The sequence below is a fragment of the Mus caroli genome, unplaced genomic scaffold (genome assembly GCF_978045245.1).
Source record: "Mus caroli unplaced genomic scaffold, Mus_caroli_1 scaffold_5, whole genome shotgun sequence".
In the NCBI taxonomy this organism is placed as follows: Eukaryota; Metazoa; Chordata; class Mammalia; order Rodentia; family Muridae; genus Mus; species Mus caroli.
This window is the reverse complement of record NW_028227260.1, coordinates 99,897,732-99,903,614: the sequence shown is the minus strand read 5'-3', so window position 1 is coordinate 99,903,614 and position 5,883 is coordinate 99,897,732. Positions and strand designations below refer to the sequence as shown.

Here is a 5,883-nt window from a genome sequence, read left to right as displayed (position 1 = left end):
CACAATCTCATTCCCACCCCTTATTTGTCCCAACACTTTCCACCCTGGTATAACTTCCAAACAAGCATTTAAAATAATTTTTATAAATGTTTATCTTATCCACAATTTCATTTCTTTTTTATCACTATATCTTTACTTTTTACGATTTGTTTATTTGTTTATTTGTTTATTTATTTATTTATTCATTCATTCATTCATTTATTTATTTTAAAGCCTACAACACCAGGTATTCGCAGACAGTCTCCCATCCAAGTCTCCCAACCAGGCCTGATCCTGCTTAGCTTCTGAGATCAGACGAGATCGGGCGCATTCAGGATGGTATGGCCATAGACTATCATTTTTTTTTTTAATGTATGTATATTTGCATGCCAGAAGAAGATATCTGATTCCATTACAGATGGTTGTGAGCCACCATGTGGTTGCTGAGAATTGAACTCAGGACCTCTGGAAGAGTAGATAGTCCTTATAACTGTTGAACCGTCTCTCTAGCCCTACAATTTCATTTCTTACAAGAGCCCAAATGGAGTTGTAACGAAAGGATGGACCATCTAGAGACTGCCATATCCAGGGATCCATCCCATAATCAGCTTCCAAACGCTGACACCATTGCATACACTAGCAAGATTTTGCTGAAAGGACCCAGATAGAGCTGTCTCTTGTGAGACTATGCCGGGGCCTAGCAAACACAGAAGTGGATGCTCACAGTCAGCTATTGGATGGATCACAAGGTTCCCAATGGAGGAGCTAGAGAAAGTACCCAAGGAGCTAAAGGGATCTGCAATCCTATAGGTGGAACAACAATATGAACTAACCAGTACCCCCCTGGAGCTCGTGTCTCTAGCTGCATATGAATCAGAAAATGGCCTAGTCGGCCATCAGTGGAAAGAGAGGCCCATTAGTCGTGCAAACTTTATATGCCCCAATACAGGGGAATGCCAGGGCCAAGAAGTGGGAGTGGGTGGGTGGGGGAGTGGGTGGAGGAGCGTGTGGGGGACTTTTGGGATAGCATTGAAAATGTAAATGAAATAAATACCCAATTAAAAAAAAAAGGAAAAAACAAAACAAAACAAAACAAGAGCCCAAATGGTTTAGGCAAGATAGGAACCATGGTTCCTTTTTTACTGGTGGAAAAAGAAAAAGAGAAAAATGAAAAAAGTATAAAAGAAAGCTTTGTAAGGTACTAGCTATCATTAATATTCACATGACTATTTTAATTTAGAAACAAGATTCTAATCCAACTCTCCATTGTTTATGTAATACTATATATATATATATATACACATATATACACATATACATATATACAATACATATATACACATATACATATATACATACACACACACACATATATATGTATATATATATATTTGACCTTAAAGCTAGCCCAAGTATTCCTGTTGTGTAATTAAGGGCTTTTCTCTGAGTGTGCCCAATACAGTGGTTCATTGCAAAGGTGGTGTTAAGACCTCCTTAGAGGAGTGTGTTTCTTGGTGTACCTCAGCTTCCCATTGCTGTGCTGTGCATTGGAGAGATGTTGTAATAAACTTGATTGGGAGCCCAGGAAGAGAAGTTAATTAGGCCTTTTCCTAGCTAAGGAGTGTTTATCTCATTTACTACCAGTAGAGGGCACTATAACATTAGAATTAATAGAAGGCTCTGCAGGAAGAAAGGATTGTATCATGATTCTACTACAAAGGCAGAGTTACAATGATTGATGTTAAATGAGAATGAGAAACTCTTGTAATAGTAGATCATCTTTAACAGTTGAATCTTTTTAGAGCAGTTATTCAAAACATGCATTTAGATGAAATATCTATATTGCAAAAAAGTAGGCATTGAAGCACCTCAGTTGTGAATTAGAACCTACGTTTGTTTTCCTTTTCCTTGAATAACTTGTTTCCAAACCACTGCTGGAATATTCTCATCACAGAGATCATTCTCATATCTCACTCTTATATCTAAGTCAGTCTCCAAACATTCCAAAATACCTTTATCATTTGTCTACATAATACCAAGCCTCTTCCTGATTCCCTTTTTTGGTCTTGGAATTTGTGGCAGTTGAATTTCCTTAAAACATTTTCCTGGTTGTAAATATAAAATCAAACTTCATTTTCTAAGTAGCCCTCAGTGTATTTAGCTACTTAGGAAACATGCAGTAAGTACAAACCAGTGCCCATAGCTGAGAGAGTGAAATATTGGCTTTTAGTTGCAACCTGATTACAGTATTTTACTAGTCTAAACACTCAGATGCATCACACAATGGCTTTCATGCTGTGGAAAGCTTTGAAATGGATCTGCCTTAAAGATAGATGCATTTACACTTCATATGTTTTCCATCATTTTTCTTACCATTTTGCTGGTTTTCCAAACTAGCTATATTTAAACAAATTCATCCCCCACAGCCATTTTATGCTCTGATTTCGCCCTGATGTGGAGTCATGATGCAAAATTGGTGATAGCATGATTGATCATTTTGCTGACAGCATAATCATGAGCACAGGGGAGAAACTTTGCTTTATATCCAGGAAGATGAGAAGCTGCAAATATAATAAGTGAAGTCAAGGTTGGAGGATAGCTTTAACGTTTGGCAGAGTCTCCCCTATCCACGAAGAAATCTACTTTCCCTCCTCAGTTTCTTTCCCAGGTCAAGTTTTCTTAAAATGCTATTTTAAAAGTCTCTTTCCCTTGTCCTCTCCTCAGTTGGAGAATGTAAAGAACACTCCGTCACTCTTCTTGGGAAAACACTTCTTTTCTCCATATGCTCATCACTCAGTTGCCTCAGTGAGAGACTGGAAGCGCTGTCCCATGTTAGAGGAGCACCATTCTGAATGTAGGCACATCAAGGCTTCTCTTTCTGCAGCACCATTAGGTAGACTTACTGTCACAGGCAGAACACTGGTAGGCTAGAGTGCTATGTGGCTTGCAGAGGTGAGGGAATGAGGATTTTGAATGTTAAAGAGGGCAAAGATGCTAGCCATGGGTGTGATTTTGGGTCCCCTAAGCATAGAGGTTGTCATTTTCGTTCTCCCGTGGGCTCTATGCTTGTATACTGAACCATCGTTATGTCCACTGTATTGAATACCAACTCTTATTTGTATATGTAGTTTATATGTTTATAAAACAAGACAAATATTTTGTTGCCTTCAACAAGTCTGTAATTGGAGATTTCTGTAACTTTTTTTTTTTAAATAAAACTTGACATTTTAAAATAATTTACGGACAGTGGCAAAATCCACTGAATATGGAATACTCTCATTTAGAAAATCTTAGTGTACATCTCTAAGGAGAATGGGGGGTAATATGGGAAGGGATTTGTAAAGGTGGGACTTGGAGGTAGGAGGGATGTGGGGCCACGATTGGGATGTAAATGAATAAATAAATACATTATTAAAAAAGAAAAGAAAATATTAGTCTGAACATATTCATGTCAGAAAATTGTTTATTAAGAAAACGTAAAGTTATTTGTGTTCAATAACCAAAGACATGGTGGATGGAAACAATTGGTATGTGCCCTAGTAGCTCACCATCATTGAGATAATATTTTTAATTTTACGTACTTTAATCTACTATTTGCATATATGTGAATATTGCTGAAGTCAAGGGATGTAACATATTTCTTTTTGTCTAGTGGTTTAAAATTTGCTTTTTTCCTTTTTATTTTATATTTGACTGATTATCACCTTTTCAAAGTAGAGATTATGAATGCCAAATGCAAAGTGTAAGTAGAGAAAAGAATCAGCAGTTGCATATCTAAGGAAGACTCAGATCTGAGGAGTGCCCCATCTTTAAATATAATTTTCACTCTTTCTACAACTCAGTCTTCTTTCTCTAATAGCTTTTCAATTTATATTTTTAAGTAGTTCCTGATTTGGAGTTCCTGTGTTACATATCATAGAGCTTCAAGTAAATCATTGGGTCTCATCCTCTTAACATTCAGCTTTTAGCTCCTGAGTGTCAAGAGGAGTAGATGATTCTTAAATCAATTCAGTGTATTTCTTTGTGTTGGAGAGATCTTATATTACACAATAATAGAAGGATTGGAACAAGAACATGCCATATGGGCTTCCAAACGTCACACAACCTTCTCTAAACAGTACATAGCATGGAACTTGGCATTAAACACTCTGGAACAGAGCCAATGTGTTCAATCACTAACAGTACTAGAAACACTTTGGTGAATCATAGATTCAGTATTACCAAGCAGGCTCATGGCTCTATCCCAAGGGTGGCATAGCAATATAATTTATAGCAAGAAAGACAGAGGGGAAAAAAAAAACATCTAGAAATATATAGACTGGTCTTGTCTGTCACCCCTTGCAGTTTTACAAATATACTCTTTGCTCTATCTCTGACATTCATAGACTAACATTTATGTTTGCCTCATTATTATATGAATTTGATGCCCATTTAAAATTAATATTTAGAAAATTAATTGCATCATTCTAAATATCAGAACATCCCACATAACAGGAAATGCTCACTTTGTAATGAATTTAATGTTATTTGTCAAGATGAAACTTCTAATTTCTCTATTATGTTAATTTTGTTGTGCTTTCACCCTTGGTACCTATGCATTGTTTTTAGAACAAAACAAATATAATTCTTTGTAATTATTATCAATTGACCTTTTGGGAAGCACTATGAAACAAATATATGGCTTTGAAAGCAGTGAGCTAAGTCTTCAACTGTTTGACTTCTTAAAATTGTGATAAAATACATACAACTTTTAGCACTTCAATCATTTTTAAATGAAAAAAAAAGACAATATTGATTTTTATTTTGTGTGTATGAATGTTTTCCCTGCCTCTGTGTCTATGGGCCATATGCATGTAGTACACACAGAGGCCAGAAGAGAGCGCTGGATTCCCTGAAGTCACAGAGCACTGTGAGCTGCCAGTGAGGTGCTGTGAGTTGAACTGGGTTCTCTGGAAGAGCAGAGCCTATGCTCATAAATCCCCTCTTAAATAACTTTAAAGAACACATTCTAGCAAACTCAAGATGTGGTACAACAATCAATGCTTTGTGCTTCCAGAATATTTGTATCACCCAATAGAAATCGGGTGGTCCTTCCCTATTCCCTTTGAAGTCTCCAAGCAGTCCATGGAAACCACTAATTTGTTGTGAATAATTAATATAAATGTAACTTTACAATATATGTTCTTTGTTACTGACTTCCTTAACTTAGAATATTGTATTTGAGATTTACTTATGCTAGAACATGTATGAACACTAAGAACTTCATCCCATTTTAAAGATGAATAATATTTTGTTGTGTGGGTTTACTATATATTGTTTTTAGGTATGATGTTGCTCTTTGGATACTGTGAATGGTGATGCTATGAATATTTGTGATGATGACCTTTATATGTCAATTTGGATGCCCAGATAACTAGCCAAATGATATACGAAGACACATCATTTCTAACTAAATTTATAGAGGAGCCACTATTGTCTTTTCCATAGCTGTCCTACAATATAGGTAAGTTACAACATTATCAACATTTATTATTTTACTTTTTAAAACATTGTTGCAACCTCACTATATATATTTCTTGTTTTGGTATAAATGTTACTTTATAGTGCTGCACCAGAAGCACACCTGTGATATGCCATATACTATTAGTGATTGGTGAAGGCCTGATTATGATGGAGGCATTGTTTGAGTATAATATGTCCAGATTTCCTTTTTGTGTCCTTCCATTATCTACTTTCTGGGTGTTGCATCCCATCTTTCTTCAGGTGCTTATTGTCTTACAGGCTGAAGTCTTTAACAGGTGTATATAAAAGACCATTTGAGTTTTATCAACCTATTATTTGTTCTGTAACATGAATCTTTCCCCAAAGGTTTATTGGAATATAATTGAAAAATTAATTTTTGTC

The 5,883-nt window shown here is 35.8% G+C and overlaps 1 pseudogene; it reads right to left on the bottom strand.

Moving 5' to 3' along the window:
* Positions 1-211: 211 nt before the first annotated feature.
* LOC115030231 (5S ribosomal RNA) lies at positions 212-332 on the bottom strand (annotated as a pseudogene).
* Between the last annotated feature and the right edge of the window lie 5,551 nt (positions 333-5,883).